This window comes from Oxyura jamaicensis, chromosome 1 (assembly GCF_011077185.1).
Source record: "Oxyura jamaicensis isolate SHBP4307 breed ruddy duck chromosome 1, BPBGC_Ojam_1.0, whole genome shotgun sequence".
Lineage (NCBI taxonomy): Eukaryota > Metazoa > Chordata > Aves > Anseriformes > Anatidae > Oxyura > Oxyura jamaicensis.
In genome coordinates, this window is record NC_048893.1 from 54,081,715 (window position 1) to 54,107,259 (window position 25,545).

General features: G+C 46.6%; 1 protein-coding gene and 2 long non-coding RNA genes across 4 annotated transcripts in view; 2 read left to right on the forward strand and 1 right to left on the reverse strand.

Moving 5' to 3' along the window:
- Positions 1-3,425: 3,425 nt before the first annotated feature.
- LOC118160676 lies at positions 3,426-6,057 on the forward strand. Of its 2 annotated transcripts, none has more exons than XR_004747626.1 (3): positions 3,426-4,163; positions 4,253-4,330; positions 5,043-6,057. It is a non-coding gene; the product is annotated as an uncharacterized LOC118160676 (long non-coding RNA). The 2 variants fall into 2 exon arrangements; XR_004747627.1 differs by having other exon boundaries at positions 3,426-4,144.
- Positions 6,058-7,031: 974 nt separating this feature from the next.
- Positions 7,032-9,267, reverse strand: LOC118160677. Its single transcript, XR_004747628.1, has 2 exons — positions 8,225-9,267; positions 7,032-8,183 (listed from the first exon to the last, which is right to left on the reverse strand). It is a non-coding gene; the product is annotated as an uncharacterized LOC118160677 (long non-coding RNA).
- A 2,422-nt stretch (positions 9,268-11,689) lies between these two features.
- MYH9 (myosin heavy chain 9) overlaps positions 11,690-25,545 on the forward strand; it is a 69,560-nt gene continuing 55,704 nt past the window's right edge. The window contains exon 1 of the mRNA XM_035340098.1: positions 11,690-11,840. The gene's annotated coding sequence lies outside the window, so the exon portion shown is untranslated. The remainder of the gene's footprint in view (positions 11,841-25,545) is intronic.

A 25,545-nucleotide genomic window follows, 5' to 3' on the forward strand; every position in this document is an offset into this window, starting at 1 on the left:
GACTGTGAGATCTGGGACTGACAGTGGGAGTGTGAAGGTCAGAGGGGGGGGGGGGGGAAGAGGAGGCAAGGGGACTTCTTCCTCTGGGGGCTGCCCAGGCTCAGGCTGGTTTGCTCAGTCCTCAAACCACAACCCTGACAGTCCCAAGGCTGAGAAGGAACAGGATGTTCCCTCGTTGGCTGACCTAATCCAAATCACTCATCCCAAGAGAAAGGCCCCACAACCTCTCTTTCTTGAGCCAGACGCAGCCTGCAAGCAGTGAAAGAGTGGATGTGGTGGCAAGCTCAGGAGAGGGAGCATGATCCCACTGGTCTCCCACTGGTGACCCAGCCACAGCTCCTGCTCCTGTCAGCTCTTAAAATACGTGGCTTGAGAGCTATAAAAACTCATTTCATGGTAGGGAAGGTCGTTAGATCTGGCAGCTCGTGTACTTCTGTGTTCACCTGGGCATCTGACAAAAAAGGTGAGCACCTAGTGTGCTCAGCCCTGTGCTGCTGGGACTTGAACACTGCAATGATTACAAATGTATCACAGAGGAAGCTCTCAGTGCCTGCTTCCTTTCCTACAAAATAGAGAGAACTGCCTCCTGTAGTGATACATATGATCATGTTTGGTAAAGATCTCTGTGAGCCGGCGGTCAGCACAAAAGGACAGCCTGTTGCGGCTCGCAAGCACACTCATCCCCTGCCTCCCCTTCTGCCGCTCCTTCCCGAAACACGTCAGCGCTCGCAGGAGGTGGGGGCCGTGACATCCCTCTTTTTTCCCCCCGCTGAGAGAAACTGAGTCACGCAGGGGTGATGTCCTCCAGGCTGGCAGCAGGCTCAAAAGCAGAGTTTATGGCTCCCTGTGCCCCCTCCCCATGCCAGCCACCACATGCATGCGATCTGGTGGATTAGCTTTCCACGTCCTTGGTGTAATGAACCCGTGTCAGGAATGCTGTGTGCATAGCGACCTTATCTGATGACAGTGACATTTTTAGCATGTTTATGTTCGGCTTTATTTGTAACCAGTTGGCGGAGCTGGATGGATCAGACCAGGTCGATACGTGTAGGAACCCAATGCACGCAGCCAGCCAGAGATGCAGGGGGGATCCCAAAACCCGTACGGAGCCGTGGGGTCTGCAGCAGACATCCCGCAGCAGACCTGCCAGCTGCAGCCTTTCACACACTCAGCAGCGCTGAGGGAAGGATCGTTTGTTTTTCCTTTCATTATTTTTTTTTTCTTCCAGTTCTCAGAACTACCCCAGCCAGATGGGAATAGGTTTCCCATGTCGGATGCGGGGGACCCCGCGACCCGTCTCTCCCAGACCCTCCCCGCATCCCAAAAAGCAGAAAGCGGAGGCTCCGCCGCAGCTCCTCCGGGAGGTGCGGGGGAGAAAGGGAAGAGGAGAGGGGGCGTCGTGCAGTTTTCGCTGCTTCAGCAGCTGGGCCAAGGGAGGGTTCCCAGGGTTTTTCCCAGGAAGGAGGTCAGGGCCGGGCAGCCTCCAGCCCCGGGAGGCCCCACCTCCTCTCAGCCTCCAGCACCGCGCTCCTGCCCTTATAAGGCTGCGGTTGTCACCGAGGCCAGGAAGGAAAAAAAAAATAAATAAATGTAATAAACCCAAAAGCCATAAAAAGCTGCGTGAGCGTTACCTGCCCCGCTCCGGGCTCCCTCCCCAGGCAGGATCTCGCTGCCAGCCCAGCTCGGCTTTGGGGCTCCCACCCCAGAGGCCTTGCCTCAGGGTGCTCCAAATTTATGAGGCCCCCACTCTGAGGCGTCTTCATTTGCTTTACGTAGTGCTTCAGGAGGAGGTTCACATCTCCGACTGCCTTTTATTTTTTGCTGCTTTAGCAGGGTGTGAGACCCTGGTAGGTCTCCATCCTGCAGGAGAGGGTGCACGCGGGGGGAGACTGTGGGGTCAGCCATCAAATGGCCACGTTCCCCCACCATTTCCCTTTAGAAGAATGATCCAAGGGCATATTGGCCTTTCTGAGAGGGAGTGCCTTCCAGCAGGGAACACCCTAATGCAGAGGAGACCCTGCTGTCTCCTGGAGGGAGAAGCTTGCCATGATGAAGAGGAAAGACACCATGGGCTTGAACAGCAGCAAAGCCCTAGACCAGCAGTCAGGAGACTTGGTGTGTCCATCAGACAATTATTTGCCTGTTTCCAGATGTGGCTGAGTTTTACTCCTTCCCCTCTTCTCGATTTTTCTCTAAGTAATGAGGCAATTCATTGTCAGTGCATATTTTAAACACTGACTCCCTTGGTTCCTGTCTTAGACCCAGCACACACTTCCCAAAAGTTTCCTGTGGGCCCCAGCTACAGCAGTTTAAACATTTTCCATCGTATGTGAGGCGGCTGCGTGCTGCCATGGGACCCTTGCTTCCTGGACCTGCCTGGTCAGCAGGAGCAGGATCCTGTCCCCAGATCCCTCCTGGGACCTGCTGGGGGCACTGGGGCCAGCCTCAGCCTTTCTTCACTTCTGATTGCCCTCTCACATGGAGTTTGCCTGCTCCGTTTGGGCTTGAAAGCTCTCTGGGGAAAGGCACAGGGGCTGCTCTTGGCTTGAGAAGCAATGTGTGCTACTGCAGTGCAGCGAGGAAGGAGGACTGTGGCTTGATGGGCAGCAGTAAAGGGGATATGCCTTCAGGAGATGTCTCCTCCAGGAAGGAGAGGCAGGCTTGTTCCAAAGAGAATTGCTTTGCTTGGGAAGTTGCCATTCAGAACTATGAATTTTCCCCCAGACAGCCTTCTCCGGGTCTGCTGGCAGGTCAGAGATGCAGTTCCTATTGGGATGTAGTACGTGTAGGGAGATCATTGCACTGCACCTTGTGGGTCTGGGTTTGCATGGGCTTCTCTTTCCCCCAGTCCCACATAAACATTGCTGCCCTATTCTCTTGGCACAAAAGCAACCTCTGGGGCACGCAGGGGGAGCCCCTCATCTGTGCTGATGTATGTGGGTGCCCTCTGTGCTGAAAAAGTCTGGAGGAAATGGCACTATCACAGGTGGTGACACTGACTTCACCTGGAGACTGAATCATAACATGCTTCTCCCAGTTCTCTGGGTTAAAGTGCCCCACTCCACCTTTCTCCAGAAACTCAACAGAAAACCAGATCAGGGAGCAGCAGCGCGAAGTTTTGTGCCATCGCAGGACATAAAACCTTCAGCGCTGAGACCGTGGCTGTCCTTACACCACGGTTTCCCAACACAGGGATTGCCTCTTGCAGCATCTCAAGGCTGAAAGCAGAAAGACCCCCAGCCTTCTGTTCCATCCTTCCCCTTGCAGGAGGAAGAGGAAGAGAGGTGCCAGGGTGGCTGCGGGCGAGGTCGTTTTTATCGGGATGAGGCCTGGCTTAGCTCACAGGAAAGAGGAGGGTAGAGGCCTCTCCCTTCCCAGCTGTTCAGGTGCACTGCCAGCAGCCAGGACACACAAAAAGATGTCCTGAAGGCCAGGCGGGGCCCTGCTCCAGGCAAACTGTGCTTTGCACATGGAATCGCTGCAGAGGGACAGGAGGAGCTGCAGCTCGCAGCCCCTGTGCTTCCTGCTCCCTGGGGTGAGGGTAGCACCCACTTCAGGACACCGGAGCCCACACCTGATTCTTCCCTGCCCTGGGCATTTCCACCCACAGTCACCTCCAGGGGACCACAGTCTAGATTTTCAGCTTTAAAGGAGACTTTACAGTGACCCGAAGAGACCTTGTATCCTGAAGAAGCACAAATAAGGCATCTTTAAGTGCTCCTAATTATACATTTTTTTTTATTATTTTTTTTTTTTCCCTCCTGCTTTACATATTTTCCTGCTTGGGATTTTTTATTCCCTTCCTTACTAATTAGAGGACTAATTTTAGAAATTACTTTTGTCCACTCTGGAAAACTAATAGAAAATTAGTAAAAACGTGGTAGCATGAAAATGAAAGTAAGCCTGGGGAAAGGTAATTGTTTATAACCGAGGGGTTTTGTTAACTCCTGTGCCTAATTAACACACTACAAAGGGGAGCCTTTGTTGGAGGCTCCACACCCTGCTTTTCCAATTAAGGTACAAGAGAGATCAAAATAAAAAGAGCTTGGAGACAGCTGGTATGTCCCCTAGCAAAGACAAACCTGATTTAGCATTCCTCAAGAAACAAAAAATAATAACAATAATACGCATACCTTCTTTTCCTGTATGCATTTTCTCCTCATGTAATGCAAAACCCCTTCTCATGGTTTCTGAATAACAACAAAACGCTTATCATTATGATCCTCATGGCTGATGTGTTTTTAACCCACAGGAAAAAGGGGCTGGGGTGATTATTTTCAGGGTTACGATGGCGGCAAGAAGAAGCTTTGCAGGAAAGCTGAATCATCGGGTGAGCATCTTGTTTTCATCCTTTTGTATTTCGCTATCCCACATCTAAGGGTTGGCTTATGAAAATTCAAAGGGTTTTATACACGTACATTCCTCTATAAAGAGTCAAAGAATTACAGGCCTCTGTGCTGTCTCGCTACCAGCCGCAAGTGTGCGTACAGGTGTGCGCTTAAAGTTCAGTGCAGCAGTAATCAGGACAACTGCAAGGATGCCTCTGCTTTGTGTGTGAATGGAAAATACAAGGAGGGAGTGGACAGGATTTATCATAAGTTAAAGAGAGTAGAGCTATCTTATTTTGTGCTTTAGATCTGTATCGTGCTTGGGTGTCTAACTCCAAGTCCAAGTATTGTCTCCATGAACCCCCTTTTATATCCCTCGGTGCATAAGGCATCAGTGCCTGCAGGACTCCTTCCATCCATCCCAGCCTAACACAAGCTGCTATGTCACACAGAGGCATTTCACAAAATCCGCGCCCCCCCCCAAACAAAAACAAAAACAAAAAACAAACAAACAAAAAAAACACATCTCTGTTCTGTGGGTTTGGTTCCTCTAACACTTCTTTGCCTCTTGATAGCTGAGAAATACAGCAGAGCAGGTGCTAGCCTGAGGTTTGACAGCCCAGCAGCCTGCTGCTCTGCAGTGAGGTATTGATTTTTGACAGGAATTTGTTACACAAACACAGGGTGCCCCATGGGTTGTTTTCTTTCTTGCAGAATAATCCCAGGAAACAATGCTCTGATGAATGGGAAAGAAGATGGCTGCATTACACGAGGCTCTTGCCTGCACCTTGCCTAAAAAGTCATTTCCCACCTTGATGACACCTCATGTATCTCAGTATTTTCTCACATCCTACAAAGATAATGCCTCAGGAAGTCCCCAGGGCTCATTTTCGGCCTTCTGTGCCAGTACTGTCAGTTTGGTCTTCTGTTCCATCTGTCCAACCCGAACAGGGGGCTGAAAATAAGGGCGATGCACCCAGCTTCCTGCGTTGCCCCATATGTTTCCAAAGGCTGTGCAAGCTGGCAAAGCCGTACAGAACGGTCCATGCTGGCAGTGGGAGGCCGGTGAAGCTGGGAGAATTGAGGAGGCTCTCAAGGGAGTAGGGAGAAAAAAAAAAAAAGTCCCAAATGTGGGAGGGAATCTTGGCAGAAATGAAAAAGGGGGTTGTTGAGCAAAGCACGCGCTGGCTCCAGCCGCACAGAGCTTGCAATATGTTACACTGAGAATCTGTGGGTGTGTTTATAAGACCTGCCGCTGACTTGCATGCACAAAGGATGTAGCCTCCTCTTATCTGAAAAATGTGGGCTTCAGGCTCGCAGAAGAGGGTGAATGCTTGCAAGACTTCACGTCAAGTCTTCTTTCTGGCTGTGGAGCTCTCGCCCAGCAGAATGGGCCCACAGCAAGGCTTTGACCGGACCGACTTTGGTTTCTGGCAGGCAAAAGCAGTGTCTTTAATTGTGGCAGGCTATAAACTAGTTAGTTCCCCTGCAGTTCCCACAACAAAGCTGCAATGAGAATCTGGATGACTTTCTACAGCACTGGAAAAATCCCTTGTTCCGAGCATCTCTTGGGCATACTAGAATATTTCAAGCTAGTTTCACTTTGGCCTCGGCCAGCTCACTGGAATGAGAACCACAGAGCCACTTCATGTGAGCAAATATTGGCCTTGATTACTATTGCAGGCTGAACCCAAAACCAAACAGCGAATGTGAGGTAAGCTGAGAGGCACCATTAGCAAAAGCTCACGTAGTAACCTGAGGAAAGGCAGCAGGCTGAAAGCAGAGGTGCTCTCGTGTTTTGCAGGGAGGAAAGAAGGGAGACTCAATTCCTGCTAGAGGAAGAAGATGCTTGGGGAGAGGAAGAGGGAAGCTAACATCCAGCTAGATGCCTTTTGTTTAGAGGTCTCTTAGGGGTGACAGATGCTGAAATGCACTTTAAACAATGTGAATTTTGTGAAGTAAAAAACCACCTTGGTGGATTCTCTGAACTTGGTCCTGTTTTCCAAATGGCAAAATCACCCTGGTACTCAGTTCTCGGCTCTGTGAAAATGAGGCCCAGCCTCAGACCTAGGAAGGAAAACAGAAGCAAAGACAGCGTAAAGCTCTCCACAGCCCCACCTAAGCAGGAAAACAGTGTTTAGATGGCTTTGGCAATCTCCTGCGAGTATTTTCCCTTTGTCAATATCTGCTCCACGCCTGGCAAGTATATTTGCTACCTGAGTGTCACAAGCATACGACGGCTGCAGGGCGACAGGGATGTTTATTCCCCTTTCAGCTTATCCTCTGCTGAGTAAAAAGAATGCCCCCAAGCCCTTCTGAACTCAGGAATCTGAAGCATTTCTTACCCCCCCTGAGAAAGGGAGAAGGACAAGGAGGTATTTGAGATGGTAATAAAGGACCCTTAGCAATTGCTGAACCACAGAGCCGTGAGGCCAGGACAGACAAGCCCAGAATTACGTGCCTTGTGCAGGTGGAATTATCACTAAAGGGGCTAAACCACAACGGGTTGTGTGAAAATGCCCAGTTTGTTTTCCACAACAAGAAATTGCCATGCTTATTTAAGGCAGGTAACAGGAGGTGCTCTGCTGGGATTTTGGACAAGTTGGGATAGACCCAAGGCTGAAAACTCAGGTCCCAAATGGTGGTTTGGGGGCAAGGATACTTTTGCTGAATGGTTTGTATTCCTGGTGTATAAATCCTTTCTTTATAGTTGTGCTGGATGCCAGCTTTCCCAGCATTTACAGCTGGATAGAAAATAGCTAGCAGCAAGAGAACAGGGCTAGAGGAAACAAGGTTAGGAAGTGGATATACCAAACTAAAAAATGTATGTTGCTTAGCGCTGTGCTCACATTTAGATGGCAGTGATGATTATATTTGAATTCCTTGGAGGTAAAGAGCTCTGGGCCATTGTTCTTGGTATGTCAGATCAGGAATGCGGTGTCTGCAACCATGCATAATGGAGCTGCACTCCCATCTCAGGGCTTGGAGGAACTCACGAGCTCCAGGGAGAGCTTTCCTCTGCCCAAGACATGAGTTTAGGTATGTTTCTGAGGACACGTCCCATGACTTCAGTCAGAGCACAGCTGTTTGCCAAGCTGCTTATCCAACTGGGATACGTACATACTTTTACAACGCAGCGTCACTCCCCTTGTATTGCAGGGAGGGTCTCTAGCACAAAGTAAATTTGCTTACTGTGCTACCTAACTGATGGATAGGGATTTATGCCTCTGAATTGTACCCCAACTGAGCAGAGATGTCGTGTGCAAATGTTTTGTTTTCTAGCTGCAGATCTTGTCATTAACGTGTGAAGAAAGTAAAAACGTGTTCCTCTTTTACTAAGCTGAAGCAAGAACCACAATGAAGCAGGACTTCAGCAGGTTGTTCGCACAAGGCTGCGTGGGTGGATGGCTGGGGAGAGGTGGAAAGTGGGAGAATAACTGTTTTAAATGCTACGGTGTGCCAGGTGCAGCTCCCGCCCTCCTCCCAGCCTTGGGGTGCAGGTATAGTTCCCTCCTATTTTCTCCATCAGCAAAGTGAGCGTGAAAGACCCCTGTCGCAGTCCCGCGGTTCAATCTCTTCGGTTGTGCTGATGCCTCTGTCTCTCTGCGGGCCTATAAACTAGATCAGCAAACTGCTCTTTTCTTCTTAACCTTCTTTTTTAACTCCAGTGATCCAGCTTACGGTATGGCTTTTGAAACTAATGCATCAGCCCCACTGAGGCAGTGGTGGCTGTGACGCAGCACTAGGACCAAGCGGCTAGGGGGGGGATGACGTCTCAAGGCAGTTTTGCTGATGAAGAGAGCACTACGGAATGGCACCCTGACACACAAAAACAAGACAATGAAGCTATGAAAACTCAGCCACACCAGAATTTGGGTAGGCATGCTAAGGGTAACCCCTCTCTGTAAGGAAAGGCCTTATATGCTTCCTAACATCTGCTACTCACTGCTTCTGAGACAGGTTCCTGGGCCACGTTTGCCTTAGTGTGGTCCCAGCTCTTTTACATCAGCTGCTCCTGTTACAATTTGGATGAACAGAGCTAGAATTTAGGCTTAAATTTGTAAACTCCGATGCTCCGCTGGTAACACCACTCGCTTTTACTCCTTCCACGTCTTAAGTTCATGGTTTTCCACCTTCTGTGCCGTCACAGTTTGGATTTGGCATTTGTTATGGGAGCAGAACAATAAAGAATTGGCACAAGGGGAAAAGGAAGCTATGCTAATTCCAGGCAAATTTCACATTGTTCAGAGGACGTGGGCAGTAAATGGTGAAGTCCACAGAAATGTGTTGCTTTCTTCTCCTTCGCTCCAAAGAGCCATTTCCTTCTGTTACAGGGTGTAGAAACCTTGTAAGTTCTCATTTGCATTCATAGCTGGGTGTATGTATCAAAGCGACTCCAGAGCTGCCTTTTTTTGTATTAATTCCAATTATGAGTCTGCACAGAAACTACTGATGTTTCAGGCTTCTGCAAAAGCAGAGTTGAGGCGTCTTAGCAATAACAGATTGTGACATTCTCCAGATCTGCTTGTGTGCGGTTTCTGTCTAAAGTCACTGTGGTTAGCGTTTAGCAATGTGACTTCTCTGATAAAGTAAACACCTTTTGTCTCCTGACACTCTTCTTTCAGCCTGGAAGAAACTTGTTTTGGAGGAGATTTCTTCTGCCTCGCGAGGCATTTGGAAATGATTTGTCAACATGAATTCAGCCACCTTACCTGCTTGTGAGATACAGAAATGAAACGTGCCGGTATTTAGTGTTCGTGGCAGACGTGCAGGCTTCTCCCAGGGACTGCAGCTTGCCAATAAGCTTAAGCCCAATTGTCTTGGATTAGGCCAGTGTAGGGGAAAACAGTGTAGTTCAGGGAAGTGAGCATTGGTGTGGTCTGTTGTGAAGGCTGGCAAACTGAAGAGTAACTTGTGGATGCACAGTGTTTCGTTTTCTTTTCCTTTCTCTAGGAAACGCTATAATGCTGTTAATTTACTCCCACCAAACTGGTAAATCTGGCTGCTGCTGAGGTGCTTGAGATGCTGTTTTTCAGAATTCAGTGACCATTACAAGTTTGCTCTTCCAACGGCTGCTAGCTTGCAAGCACTGATGGAAAATGTGAGTGAAGTTGACCGGAAGGATCGAATGATCATCATACAAATTTGTAGAAAGTAACGGATGTACAAAATTAATATGATAGCTTTTTTACTCATACCTCTTTCTTTCTGAGGCGTGTCTCCTTTCCTGGGTAACTTCCTGCCATCAGAGCAACACAAAAACCCTTTGCACTTATTTTCAGAATAATCAAGCTACAGAAAGACAATTCAAATCTGACTTGCCTCAACTACCATGCACCTACCAAGCTGAGCATTAGGGAAACATGCGGAGTTTTCAAAAGAGGTGGGATATTTTTTTGGTAAGGGAGAGGTTGGTAGAAAACTGCAGCTATCTTTGCTTTGAGCTCATTTTTGATACTTTACCGCTGAAGTCATCGGGGAAGTTTTGCCATTGATTAAACAGGAGCGGAACCAGCTTCTCAAATTTCTTTATTAAAGAAAAACAAAGAGAGAAAGACAAACCTGAGAAAGACAGTACAGCCTGACCTTAGACTTAAGTCTTGGGAAGTGCAGAGTACCTATGAAAGTATGAGAGGCAGAGGAGAATAAGAAAAATTGGAATGACCTGCACCATGCAGTCCTTAAAAATGACTGTCAGCCTTTTAATGTCTGCATTTCATACTTGCAGTCGTTACCTTTTATTTCCCACATGACTACTCTTGTCAGTTAATTTTTGCCTTTTCTATTTCCTTGCCCAGCTAAGCTTTGCTACTTTTCTCCTTCAAAAACTTTACTTAGACCTGATACTGTTTGCTTTTGTTTACCTTTCTTAGCCACTTGGCTGAAGACACAGCTTCTCTTTTTATTTTTTATTTTTCTTGCTATATGTAGTAATCTCCACTATTTCCATTTTGTCTCATTTTTATGGGAGAATTTTAAACCCTGCCTTTCGGCCAGTAAATATCCTTTTTGTCACTTTTGATGGATCAGAACGAGTTACTGGACACTTAAATGGGGACTGATGTCCCCATTTACGGGAACTGATTCTGTAGGTATCTTTGGTTGCCTCTTGTCACAGTTCCAGCTTCCTTTCATTCTCTGTCTTAATGTACTAGCAAAGACCTATGCTGCATGTTCTCTTCCCACTGCCAAATTAAATTCTTATTGTACCTATATTTACACCTCTCACCTCTGCCTTTAACAATGACACCTTTGTATGCCTGATACTCGGCTCTACAAATCTTTCACTGCTTTCAGGGATTTCACCCACTGCCTTTTGTGTCTCGAGACATACACGTCTGGCGTTGTTTCCAAACTGCCGCAATGAATCTGAGCCAAAAGTGTTTCACTTGGACAGGAGATGCTTACTCAAGACAATTCTCTGCTAACATCTCTGTCGCTCTTGATTCAAGCCTGCTTCACTCGTAACTTTGTTATTAGTTGACGATGGTAAACTTCACCTTGTATTTTCTGTCATTGGCACCTATGCCTGCAAACCTGCCATCGTTATTGAAAGTTGGAAGCCCCGAACGGAGCCAGCCTTGCATTTCTGGATGCTTGTAAATAAGCAATAAACCTCATCTCTACAGCTGGATCTGACATCTGGACTCGTATATGCCGCGCTCGTTTTTGGAAGACTTTCGTCTCGCATCTTGGCTCTGGCTTCCTCCTTTCCCCTGCGCTCTGCCTGAAGCTCCTGGAGCCTGCAGCACACGCAGAGAGGAAGGATGAGCTCAGCTTTGTGCCTTCACACCTCTCCCGTTCTGGCAGGCCTCCCCCGACCCCCTCCACGCTCACTTCAGCACCGGGGCCCGGCTACGCCGTGCCTCTGCCCTTCCCCTCGCATTTTCGGGCCGTGCCCAGCCCCTGCGGCCTCAGGATTGTATTTTCGGTGCCTGGATTACGTCCCCCCCACCCTCATTTCCCCGCGAGGCTGCCGGGCACGGCCCCCTCAGCGCCAGGCCGCCGGCCCGGGGCGGGCACAGGGCAGCGCCAGCGAGGCACGGCTTCCGCCGGGGCCCAGCCCGGCGCCGCTGCGGGGCATTGTGGGGCCGGCCTGGCACTGCTCGGCCCGGCAGGAGGCGAAGGGAGGCGGCGAGGGGGCAGCGGGGCCGTGCCGGGCCGTGCCGGGGCCCCCCCCGCCCCTCAGGGCGGCGCCGCTCCGCGCCGGGTGCGCCTCCGCTAACGTTGCACGAAGGCGCGAGGCCGCCATCCCCTCCCGCAACGGCTCAGCAGCCTCCGCCCCGAGGGCGGCTCCCATTGGCCGGGCCCGCCGTCAGTTCCCCGCTGCCGGCTGGCCGATTGGCTAGAAGCCGCGGCGGGGGCGGTGCCGCGGCGCGGCGGGCGGCTCCCGGCGGGCGGGCGGCTGGCAGTGCCGCTGAGCCAGCGGCGGTCGCGGTGCCTGCGGGAGCAGCCGGGCAGCGCCAGCAGCGCGACACTCCCTCGGCGCCTGCCGCACTCCGCCTGCCTCAGGTGAAGCACGGGGGCTCCCTTCCCCTTCCTTCCCCTCCCCTCCGCCTTCCCCTTCCCTCCCGGTGCCCCCTTTGTCCGCCCGGGCACCCTGCATGCCCCTCTCCCCATCCCCCCCCCCCCCCCCCCGGCGCCCTTTCCCCCTTCCCCTTTTTTTCCCCCCCCCCCTTCCCCCCCCCCCCCCCCCACTCGGTGAGGTAACGGGCAGGGGACGGGGGCCGCCGGGCAGCTGTCAGGGCTGACAGGCTTCCGCCCCAGCCCTCCTCTTCCTCTGCGCGGGGCAGGAGGGAGTGACAGGGCAAGACGAAGCTTGCAGCAGAAGGGCTCGCAGGCAGCTCGTGTTCCTGGGCACAGCCTCCGACAGGCCCCGGGAGCGGTCCCTCGCCTCGTCCCGGGGGCCCTACAAGACCTGGCTGTAAGGTGGGGAAAGCCCCAAGGTCCCTGGGCTGCCCCCAGGGGGGACCCCACAGGTTTCGTTGCTTGTCTGCCAGAATTTGGGGTGAGAGGAGCTTTGGGGCAACGTCGTGCTTCTGGGAACCGAGTGGGATATCCCACAAGCAAACTGCGTTGCTTCAGAAACTCCCCGTGCATTCAGTGCTAAACTCACTTTCCTTTTCCTCCTTGCAACCCCTGCCCTCTTGGTTTTCCCTAGAGTCGCTATTTCTAGCCGTCAACCTTGTTCTGCTGCAAATTTTTCTAATCTATCCCTCTGCAAGAGCTTAAGCTTTTTTCCTAAGTGAAAACCCTGCTCAAAACCAAATAATCTCCTAAGTAATACCTAAGAAACTTGCGCTTCATCCTGGGAGAGAGACTGTAGTAGATGGACTTTGCTCTGCAGACCGGTTTCCGTACCTCTGCCCTACGCTATAAAGAAATATAAGGTAATTTGCATGGAGGCTGTTCAGCCACAGCTTGGAAGGTTAAATTGCAAGTCCTTAACTCTCGGATACATCTTCTGTCCGGAAGCCTCGATATGGTAAAGTTTTAACTCCAAAATAACAGCGCCCTAATCAGTTAGTGCTTGTGTAAAGATGCTTTTGAAATTAGTCACTAGGTAACAACAATGTGACTAAGTTCACTTATCCGTGGCATTCCAGTAAAAATGGCAAACCGTGGTGCGGATATTTATTGACTCACAGATGCACTGTCTGCAACTGTAGCTCTCCTTCCTGAAGCTGGAATGAGATAAGCAAATATTTTTCTTAACTTGAAAGTTATAATGGGGAGGGGAGCAATTGATAAACATTACTGAAACTGCTCGTAGCACAAAGGGGTTTTGGAGTTGTTGATCACAACCACCAAAACAGTATAAACACATAAAGATTGTGCTGCTAATCTGACCTTGTAAAAATAACAACGGGGTGGAATCACGCCATGGCTCTGTGAAGCTCCATGTCAGGTGGGACTGTTTAAATTGACGCGTACCCCTTCCTTATGGCTTTATTGGTCGCGCTTATTCATGGCATGTGCTATCTTTCTGGAGGTGGACAGGCAACGTTTTCAGTAGCTTTAACCTAACTGCCACATTCTGGTCTGATCTTCTCGTATTTCCTGGCTTGGCACCTCAAAGTGAGTATGACCAGCGCAGCGTTGGTGAAGTTTGTGGTGGTTCTTGTGATACGGTGTCATCGCTTGGGTGATTGATTTGTGTTGTTAGGGTCTGATTTTGGAAGTTCCCTGGAGTCTCAAGACTTCAACCCTGAAGTTTGCTCAGTCAGGTAGCTCGTGGCTGTTTCTGTATAAACAGGATGACTGAATCGTTGTGTTATGGCAGTCTCCGAAGAATGGGTGTAGAAACTGAAGGCCTTTTATTGGACTTTGTTTGCAAAGGTTATTAGGAAGTTTCTGCCATGGTTCTGGGTTTTCTTTTCTTTTATTTTCACCAAGTTATTCCCACGAGGAAAAAAAAAAAAAGCCAGGATGGTATCTTCATCTTCAGAGGAGAAGAAGAAAGAATAATCTGTTTCCTCCCCCCCGCATTATTTTCTCTAGATGGTTGTTGATATGTTTTACAAAATTTTGGGGCCATTAAGTAGACGGAACTATACCTGATTTTAAGTGAATCAGTAACAAATGAGTGATAAGATAATGATTGCAGTTACTTTTCTGGCAAAAGGGTAGGGAAGAGATTATAAGGATCTCTCACCTAGGAGGCTGAGGTGATCTGTGTTGTCCATCACGTTATTTTGCTGAGTGTTACGCAGTGTCAGAGGGTGAAGGTGTGTTCAGCAGTGTAGCAGGTGGTGACTCAAATACCGGCTCTGGAGCTGAAAACTGTGTCTAGAGGAGTCAGGTGCTACAGGTGCTTAAAACTTTTCTCATCAGTATCTGGCACTGCAAATATTTCTGGTACAAATGCTGAGACCTAACGTTTAGTACTGCAAGAAGCTGTCTTGAGAACTTGAACTGTTACTGCCTTTGCAGGTCTTAAAAAATGCTGTACTAAATGTACGTTATAATGAATAATTCACGGGTTAGTCACATACAGGTACAAGGGAGAGTATGTTTATAGACATGGCTGCTCCTAACTACATGACAAAGTACTTCAGTTGCTCCGTGAGATGAAAGCAGTCTGCCAATACCCCGAAGTTCAGGTTTTCTCCTGTTGCTCCCAGGGTGCTGAGCAGCTGGGAGAGGGCACTGTCAGAAGCGTTGTGATTTCCCAGCCGATGCTGAAGTTCTGCTTTTGTTTCATGTGGAAAGAATTACTTGGTACCTTACCTTTTTGGAAATCGGCTGAATCTTTGGCTCCCACCCCTAGGCCCCGTGTCTTTCCCAGATTTACATCGCTGACCTATTGGTGTGGCTAAGATAGGGGGAGATTGCAAGTGGACCCACTGGAGGTACAGGAACCCTTCTGCCTAGTGCAACGCTTACCGAAAGGGGAAGTCGAAGCTAAGGTTGTGTTATCCCCCACTCTTGTGTACTACATCTGCTTTCTTGCTTAGTAACCTCAGGTTATTGGGTAACATACAGATGACTAGAGTGTATTTTAGAGGCCCAGAGTTGGTTCACATCTACCAAAAGGTGTCCAGGGCTTTCATCCTGAGTGGATGGTTTTGTTCGTTTGATTGAAAAATGCACCCAGTACCCTCTAACATCCATTCTGATTTCTTGTATAAATATCTTTCTAGCCTTTGTTTTCTTAGTAATTGAGGCACAGCTGTTTGCATGTTAAGTAGAGAAATTGTGTGCCTGACGTTAAGTCTTTTGTGGGTTGGAACAAAACTATAATAGCATAGGATTGCCTACAGCAGCATTGTTTTTGCTGGCAATTGCTCTAGCTTTTAGTGGTGGCTTGGTGAACTTGTACCTTAAATTTCTTTTCAGTTAAAGCGCACCATGATTCTAATTGAGTTTTCTAGTGTAAAAAGATATGGAAATGAGCAACCTGATTTAAGTAGAGTATGATGAGACAAAAAAACAAATGCAACTCCTGCCCTGGAAGCTAATGCAAATGGGTGTTGTCCAACTAAATGAAATGCATTGGTTTACAAGTTCATCTTAATTTCATGGCAGTGTTTAATTATGGTTTATCCCCTTTACTTTTTTTTTTTTTTTGATAGCAGCTGTGAGAACTTGTTCCAAGTACTTGAAGTAATAATCTCAAAGCTGAGATTCATCTCGCTACTGTAGCACTTTAACATCTTCTTACCCCTCTCCAGCCCAGTCTCGTTCAATATAATGCGTTTAGTCCCTGTGGTAATGGCCATTCGGTCTGCTGGTGTTTGGAACAGTATCCCGCCTCTCTGAGCATCCTAAAAAATCTAAAGAAATGGTAGTGTCTACAGTTTTCCAGTAATTAAACTGTGATTGAATCCATTGTACAGTACACCAGGAACGAGCTCTGCAAAGTCATGTCCTTTTTAAACCTGGCAAAGAGGAAACTGTAAAATCGATCTAGCATACTTGTCTACTGCAAGTGATTTCTTTTACAAGTACTACAAACGTATTGCTGTTGGATGCAGAGAGTAATAATGAAATATAACTCTGTGTACTGTGGTTTGACTCCGACCTCTTTATGAAACTTAGACCTCTGGAGTTTTGTACGTAGGGTTTGGATTCTCCTTGTCTTCATGACTACAAGTTTAAATTTCTCTTCATGCGTGTGTACGAACTCTACTGAGGGTAGTAAATAAAACCACATGGATGAGTGATTTCAGCAAACTCAAGCTAATAATCAATATATGTGGGGGGAAACTGAACTTGGAAATGTGTATCATAAAGTCTCTGTAACTGATGAATACTTCTATTCATCAAGAGCTACCATTTTAATGAGTCTCGGCAGGAAATCCATTGTGATATACGCCTCAACGCTGAGCTGGAGTTCTGATTTGAATGAAAGCAAAGTGGATGTTCAAACTTTTTTTTTTTTTTAAAAAAAAAAAAAAGAGGTTTAGAGAAATTTTACAGCTTAACTTTGATAGTCCTGTGCAGTTAGATCTTTTTTTTTTTTCTGTTGGGCAGCTTCCTGTTTAAAATACAAGATTTAAAGCATGCTCTTGTAATAGTTTACTTCCCGTTTTATTGTTTGTAGTGATCAGAGTACGTTTGTCTCTGTCTCTTTTAAGGTCAAGACTTCACCAGTTTACTTGAATTTAGGCTCCCCAGTCAACATTGGAGGCATAGATTTGACTTTAACCAAAGTCAAATGTGTGCAACGCTCATCGAGGCTAATCTTACTGACATATGTAGGCTTGATCTAAATATGAAAGAAAAAAAAATGGGAAACACCGAATTGAACCTACAGCGAAACCTCAACCAAAAACTTAATTTCAATAGTTTCAGTCTCTTTCTCCAAATGTGACTTAAAACAACCTGCTTATTAACTTGTAGGTAGCTCTTTAGTCAGTAAGCTCCTTTTGGCAGGGACTCTTACACTCTAGGTCTACCTGCCATTTAATGCAAGAGATTTCAGTCTTGCTGTGCTCAGAATCAATACAATTGATTATTATAAGAAAAGCATGAGTACAAACATTTTTCATATTATTTTAATTGATAGTCTGTGTTAGGACTTAAGTAGATTTGAATAAGTATACGATGCTTAAACTTGAGAATTCGACGAGAAGTACTGAATGTAAATCTGAAGTTGTATGAAAGAACTGGATACAGAAGTTGTTAGCTAAGCACTTGATGAGCTAAACTGACTTTTAACAGTTTTATTCTATGGATGAAGAAAAGTGCTCTGGCTAAGTTGTTCATAGTTTAAAATGTAGAGGAGGTTATGTACATTTTTTGGGGTGTTGGTGTGTTTTACTGTTCAGTTAGTGAAAGAAATCTGAGGGCGTGCATTTTGCATCAAAATGTTGATGGTGAAGGTATCCAGAAACGGGCAATATAATTCCTAAATCACTGATTGCGGGTATCTGTCTAGAAAACAATTTTAGTTAAATTTACAAGCAAAAAACAACTAATGTAGCCCAAGAAAAACAATTGTTGGTGTAAGTGGAATGTGATAGGTTTGCAAAATACCATTTAATATCTTATTCTTCCTAGATGTTCAGATGCCTTTGTTTCTGCTGCTGTCTGACATCAAGTAAAATGTATTCAGACTTTACAGAATTGTTTTAATATGCGGATATGTGCACATGCATCCAGGTATATGGTGGAATATTTACAATAATAAGTACATAGATAACTGACACTGTCACGTTTCATGTAGGCATGTCTGATGCTTTCTCACAAAGAGAATATTTGTAATGAGGAACATAAATAAAAAAAGTAGGATTAGGCTGAACTCAACAGGCACAAAAACTGTGTAAACTGTGACTTAAGGTTTGTGACAAATCAAATCATGTGGCTTTCATCCTCTGGGTCAAATTGCAGTATGAATGTTAATAGCAGATACTGAAGTCTTTGACCTTTTGTTTCACAGTAAAAATATTTTGAGTTATTTTAGTGGCCCTTCCCCAGTCTGCGTTTTGCTTAGATGAACTTGAGCTTGCAGTTTACTGCGGTGTGTGATGGGAAATGTAAAATGAGAACACACAAACACGCTGAGGAAGATGCATTAGTAGTCATAATTTTCCTTTAAAAGTGGGAGTGTCAGTTTGTTAGACAAAGTGGTGTAACTTCTAAGAATTAGGTGTGTGCATTGTCCCTATAGCCCTGGTTGTACATGTGCATAATCGGTTTATCTCCATCCGCACAGCGGGAGCTGGTCTTTTTTATGTGGCAAACACTAAGTTTTTTCTTAATGGGCAGAACTGTATAGAGATCTTAGTCCTTTAGATTGGGTTTTGTAATTTGAGTTTTTAGAACTTGATGTAGATCTAACTGATGAATTACTGATGAATTATCACGCGCTCCTTGGTGTGATAGCAGTTATACTGGGGGAAAAATGCAACTGCAGTAATGGTTCGGCTCCTGCTTGTGTACATAAGGGGATGTAGTGCCTTGACCTGAGCTGTATGTAGCAGTATGGTTGTGGACAATGTTGCTAATGATGGTGGAAATGCATGAAACAGCTCTGATACTCTGTGGTTGGTGTTTCCTCATCTTGTTTCTTATCCTGTTACAACAGAAAGCAGAACTTTGGTGGAAGCTTCCAAACCCTATGTGCCTCCTCCTACTGGGAATGTCAATGAATGTCAGTCTCCAGTGAGGATGGGATAATTATTTTTTTCCTGTAAAAACTATTTTCCCATAATGCCAGAAGGGAGAAAACTTTGTTCCTTATAGGCATAATTGCAGCAGTTCAGATGAGGTTCCTGCTTTGAGTGCCCTTGCTTTCACTTCATGTAGAAAGATGAAAGTCATTTCTTGCCCTTTAATACAAAGATCAGTGCCTCAGAAGATCTGCTGAGGAGAGCACAGTTGGGTGAATTCTAAAATAAGAGGCACTTAGCACTGGTCCTTTTTAAAGACTGATGCATTTGACGCTTAGGGAAGAAAGCACAGGTCAGGGACAGAGCAAGCGAACCAGAAAATGAGCATGAGGCTGAGGCATACAAGACTCCTTGGGCACTCCGCTGCCTCAGAGGGCTCTCTCTAGGACACTGGTTATGATGGAAAGCTAAGGAGGGAGCCACAGAGCTGTTCAAGATCTTGGCTGTAGCAGGGAAGGGGTGCAATCGCAGCATTTCAAAGCTTGCCATCCACTTGATAGGTAGGGTCAGGGAGGGGGTTCTCAGCCTGCCCTCCTTACCCATCCTGAAGCCCGAGGCTATGCAGCTTTTCTTGCAGCGTGGGAGTTGCTGCTGTCTTTGTGTCCAGAAAGAGTCACTGTTTTCCTGCTCCCACCTCTGAGATGACCTTCGTACGCAGAAGTGGGTCCAATTAATGACTCCCTGCCAGCGACAGGAGCTGAATGTCAAACTTTGACCCTGTAGAGGTAAAAGACTTACCTGTGGCAAGGTTTCTCCTCCCACCTCCATAGCTGCTGTTATTGCTGGAGCAGACTTTGAAACAAGGAAGTAGGAGATACAGCAGAAGGCTGTACACAGGTAGGGTTTTGCACAAGAAGTTGGGCTGTTAGTGCCTGGAGAAGGTTGGTCCTCCAGAAAGAAACCCTTTTGGAAATGGTTTCCAGGTGTATTGGATGTAGTTCTTAGTTCTTTCTGATATGAGCTGGAAGAAAATTCCTATTAGTGATGCTGAGAGCAAAGCAAGTTCTTAGTTAACAGAAGCAAGGATAGCCAGAATAACTTGATATCATTAGCCACACGCATGCTAAATATTTGTCTCCAAAAGACTGGACCAAAACTGTATTTTTCTTCCCTGTCTTTTAACTAGATGTAATAATTATTTTATTCCTTGTTCCCTCTTGTGATGAAAGCTGGAGTTGACAGAGATGATAGGGGTGCTAGCTGATACCAAACCGTCTATTGGCGGATCTGCCTTGTGCCGCTGAGAGCTCTTGGCAGATATCTTTGTAGCCTTAAATCAGAGTTATCAGGGAAGGGATGAAAAGTGACCCGGAGATAACAAGGACAGGCTGAAACTTTCCAGGTTCTTCCCCCTCTCTCCTGCAGCGTCCCTGGGGAATTCTGCATGCCTGCTCAGAACTTTTTGCAGTCCATTCTGCCTCCTGAAAACAAGTCTGCCAGCAAAACAGCCCGAACAGCAGGGATGGGCTGCAGTCTTCTGAACTACAGCTGTCTCCTTAAGTGGGATTACTTTGCTGAGTGGTCACGAAGAATGTGTTCTCCCCCTGGAATGTTTTCCTTGTGGGCACACTGTCTCTGGAAGAGGAATTCTCTCCTCTGCTGAGAAGGCATTTACTGTACACACGCTAATGAGAAACAACAGTTGCAGAAAGTGTATTATGCAGGATTGTAAACTTCGAATATTTATTCAAAGTGAATGGGGTTGGGTGGCAGCCAGCCTAGCTTTGTCATGCTAAAGACTGGACTTGAAATTAACAGAAGGCTGCCCTCCCCCTCCCTAAACCCGCGTTTGGGGTGTTTAAACAACTAAAACTGATTAACTCTCTTGGTGCCATGTACCTTGTAATGTGGCTGTGCCTCACTGAAGGTACCATTAAAATACAGGGTAGCATTAGCTTAGTTAGGGAGCTTTGCTTGGCCATATTTGCCTATAATTTTGCTCCTGCACTGATTAAATTTCTTTCGAGTTTGCAGTGCAGTTGCCCAAGACCTTTTCTGTGTTTATATAGTCCATGGTGAAACCTCTGCTGTCCCACTTCCAACGTTTGGCACCCAAGCCCAGCCTTTTCAGATTAGCCTTGATTTGTGTTACATCTCTGTGCACTCCACCGGTAACTCCTGTTTGCAATGGGCATCTAATCTTGCTCTCCACTTGAACGGTGGAGAGAAAAGGCAACGACTAAGCTGGCTTGTAAAGACCATGTCTTCCTTGTGTGTGGCTTTGTGGTGGTTGCAATTTGCCATGAAAAGTCCCAGCTTTGCCGAGCAAACCTCCTGTGTCAGCTGTTACAGCAGAATGTGCAAATGCTGCCTCACACATACCAGAGAGTGGTGCTTGACAGCTGATGAAAAGAACTGGATGTGCAGAAATTGAGAAATGTTTATTCTGTGCTCCCTGTTCTGATGATACCTGCAAGGCACCTTTAGGCCACCTGGAAGAAAGAATCCCCTTGGATTCCCTTCTGTCTTACGTGCAGCCTGGTCGGTAGGTCACTCTTGTGTAACACGGGTATCACTGGTGCTTCAGATACCTGTGTTCCTCCTTTCTGCATTCCTGGAGCCCTGTGCTTAGAGAGAAAGCGCTTCAGTGCTCTACCTTGTGTTCAGCTTACAGTAATAAACACGGGAGCTGGCAAGTCTGGGCAGCGCTACAGTCAAAGCGAATGTGCAACAATAATTGCCAGCAATCTGCATTGCAGTTGTGAAATTTGTCTTTCAACAATGTATTCTGTGCGTCAGAATGTGACTCGGGAGGAAAGCAGCGAGCTACAGTAAGCCTAATAGCAACCATTATGAATCCCAGCTAAAGCTGAGCTAGAAGTAATGAGTCAGGGTGGCAGCGCGGCGAGTTGAACAAAAAGGGTGAGCGTAGCCAAATGCCTCTGCAGCTCAGGGGGCTATCGGAGGGAGTGCGAATTGTGACTTCGTGGCCTTGTCTGATGTATTCTCCAGTGGGTTAAATTCATGGGACCATGAAATTCATGGTCCCTGAGGATTTTTTTCAGGAGCATCAGGCCCAGGTGTGTCACAGCGTGGCTGAGAAATGAGCAGAAAGAGACAGACCCTTGGTGCCCCCTTCCCTTCCTCTCCTCCTCCCGCCGAGATTCGTTTCTCACCCGCAGTGATTCAGACTCGGGTTTTTGTCTAGGTGTTACCTACCGAGCGGAGTAGTTGGTGCTAGCAAACTTCACAGTTTTCTTTCCCTCCAACGTCTTGGCAAGGGGAGCTGTGAAGTGTCTGTCTCCTATGTCCTAAGCAGGCGAGAACTGAACAGTTTCTTAGAGAATCCAAGGGAATGAGTCGGGCTGGGATTTATTTATTTTTTATTGCTGTTGGTTTGTGCTCACGGTTGTCAGCCTGGCCCAAAAAAGTCTACTTACTGTACTTTCTAGTTGCATTTAATGCAACTGTTTCTGTTGATGAACTGTGTTCAGCTGACTGGGGAAAGTGAAATAGTTGAGTTCGCAAAACTAACGCGAGTATTAGCTGTTCGGATTGCACATTAACAGGGATTCCTGGCGGATGAATGTTCCTGACCAAACTTAGTTTGAATCACCAGCCTCTTCTCAACATGGGATTATTTTAAAATGCTGTGTGCTAACAAAGAGTCAAGTTTCTTCAGCCGAGCAAAGTTTAGTTGTAACTGAAGTGGAAGCGTAACTGACTGGTAATGCTGTAGTTTCCTAGTGTGAAAGTCTTGTCCTGCCTGAAGAAAAGGTGTGCATTCCTTTGCTCTGTCAAAGGGCTTTTTGTGTTGTATCCTATTCTGTCACACCCTGCTAAAGGTAAGGCAGCGTGGAGAAGAACATGGGGACTTTGTTCTTGAAATGCTTCAAAATGTGAGCTGTGTAAACAAAAGGAGTTGTTTTAGTCCAAATGTGTTTGCGTTGCTATTTAGCGTTCAGTCTTTTCATCACCCTTACCTGAAAAAAAAATCTGAAACCTACAAAGAACAGCATGGCTATCTCAACTTCACCAGCAGTTTGGGGGACTTCAGGTCCTTTCCTTGCCTAGTGCCCCGATGCCGTTAGTAAATGTGATGCTGTCATTGTTGCCGTTAAAGCTCTTCTTACTAGGAATTCTGCATCCACTTCAGCCCTTACCTCGCTAGGTTGGCCTAGCACGAGCTCATCCTGTGGAGCAGTGGCTCAGTCCCAGAAACAACAGTTCTGTGGCTGCTGACAGAGTAAACGGGGGGCGGGGGGGGAGATAATACAAATAGTTCTGGAAAATTAAATTGCAAACAGATAACGCTCAGTGCTTATAGCAGTTGCAAAACACTCACTCAAAGGAAAGGACCTCTAACAGAGGCAGCTTTTTGGGCTTTCCAAGCTGGACAAGGTGTGTCTCTAGGTTTTTGGGGAGCACTTGATGCATTAAGTAGGGAGAGGAGCGTGTGAAGCATCTCGTAATTTGAGCCTTAAAGGTATGAAATTGTGGGGAAGTCTAAGGCAAACTTCTATCCGTATGATGAATTCAAATGAGGTTTTGGGGTAATTCTGCCTAGTTCAAAGGGAATGCATAGCATCTCAACACAAAGCCACCATTTAGTTTATTCATCTCAAAAGAATCTGCAGGGAAGTGCGTGTGCAGAGGTTTCTCGCAGTTTTTTGAAGGTTGAACTAGATAATAAGAGGGGGCCAAGGCGTTATCCATGACTGGATGGATCACTTTTCCTCCATCTGTAACTGTATGGCTTTTTTGGGGCAATTCTGTAGCTAGCTAAATGTCTCTTTGGGCACCTGAAATGGGGAAAGGCAGCACTGTTTGACCACCTTGTTCTCAGGCTGCTAGGAAGCACACTGAGGGAGCACACTGGGTTAATAGGGAAGTGACTCTAGTATTTCATTTTTGGAAACAATACTAGGAAGGAGGCATTTGAACTCAAAACAAGGATAGCCTGTCTTCCTTCTGTATTTTTTGTCTGCTACCTGTAGACTGGTATTGCATTAAAAATAATATTATTAGCAGTACTCTTATCTGATGGTTGCACAGTAGCCATGTGTAGATAAATGTCCTTGCCCCACACAATTATTTACACCCAAAATGCAACCTCCTAGGCAAACAAATTGCTTCCTAATTTGTTCCTAAAATGGGAACAACTTGCATTCAAAAGAGGGTCGTTGTCAGCTGCAGGTGTTTATTGGACTGACTGTCGCTTACGGAGTCCTTAGAAGTACCCAGTGACACGTGGCCCAAACTAGGAGGATAGGTTTTGGAGACCACGAGACAGAACTTGCTGAATCTGATTCCTCCATTGGTGCTGATCTTGTGGACGAGGCAAATGAATGGTTGGTTTGTGGTATTGCTAGTTTAGAGGCCCTGTGGGGTAGAAGTCAGCCTTGAGGACAGCGCTAATAGCAGGTTACCTCAGCGTGATCCTCCGGCTTCGTACATCTGCTACCTGAGGATTCTTCCATCCTGGAGCACAGAAAACCAGTCTGAGGTGGTGAGAAGAAAACTTGTGTTCTGCTGCCGTGCCGTACGGTAATTCTCAAGACTGTTTAAGGTTTGAGGTGCAGACTGCCTTCTTTTAATCTCCTTGCTGTTTAGTACCACTGACACTAAAAGAAACTTAGTGTTTGGTGAGATTTTACAACAGCCACGTTAGGCCATTTGTCTTCTTACTTGGCTAGCTGTTGTTTTCAGTGCTGGGAAGAAGAAAGGGGTAGGTGCTACAGAGCGGTCCCTTTAGGGGCTGAAGAATGCAGTTTTGCTGTTTTTGCGATAATTCAGGGGTTCTCCTCCTGTAAGGGATTTGACTGATCTCTGTAGCTGCCAGCATGCATTTGTTGTCTTAGGATCTAGAACTGGCTGGGGATACCCCTTTGAAATCTTTCTTGTGGTCTTAATTTATTGCACATCCATAAAGAGCTTTATCCCAGAACAAATCTCCAGGGTGTCTTGGCTGCATGGACTCTTAACAGCCAGGGGGTGAGGACTGTGTCTGAGTGTAACGCAGGACACTTCGGATGGCTGGTTACTTAGGATTCCTCAGGAAATGATGAAACTGAATTGAGCTGAAGCATACTGCCTCTGTGTCCTGCCTGATTATAGCCAAAAAAGGCAACTGGTTAGATTCTTGGGAGTTGCATAGGCAGGAAACTGTGTAATGGAGGGTAGAGCACAGCTGCTGCTTTGCCAAACCTGATACAACTCTGAACACAATTGAATTCTTACTTCTTTTTTTTTCCTCCTCCTCTTTTTTTTTTTTTTTTTTTTTTTTTTAAACCCTTTGGCCACAACCTGCAGAAGATACTCTGCATTCTCAGGGACTCCTGACATCTTCTGTTGAATCGTTACCCTTCTCTATTTCCTACTTGCATTGTCAGGCTAGCTATTGTAGTCTGGTCTTGGGGTTCTCTTGGCAAATAAGGTTTTTGTTTTCAATCAGCTCTTGATTGCTACATCTGCCTGCAGAAAGTCTTTTCATTGTGTACCAGTCCAAATTGGGATTTTTTTCAAAAAAAAACGTGGAAAGCCAGTGGAAAGCTCTGAGAATCACCATTGTGGTGATGGAGGTGGAAGTGTCAGTGACCCTCTGGGGAAAGAAGGATGAGGTAAAGTGTGGGATAGCTGTTTGGCATTTCCTCTAAGGCTTAAGACAAAGATTTTAAACTCAACCTAAAGGAAGCAATTACTTATAGAGTGACTCTATTTTTCTTTGTTTGCTGAAGAACTTTAGACTGTAAATATACAGCTGCCCATGGCATCTGGCACAAAGTTGCATACCACCTACTGCGATACGTGTGTTAAAATGAATTTCCCTGTGTGCTTACAAACGACTGGTGTGGGCATTTTGTGCCCATCTTTATTACAGCTGATGTTTTTCTGGCTTCATGGCTTGTGAATGCTGAGCCGCAACATTGATCGTTGCTCTCCCACACATCTCAGGAGTTGACCGGCTTCTGTTCTGCCCTCGATATCTTTTTGTTGCAGTTATCTATGGACAGGCTTCATCTGTTTGATTTGTAGGCTGGTGCGTAAATATGGGTATGTTCTATAGAAAAGTTATCCCAGTAGCTCCTGACAGCCCTCTATGACACAAATACTGGTATTTTAATTTCCTGTTCTTTGCTAAAGAACTCTAGCTTCTCTCC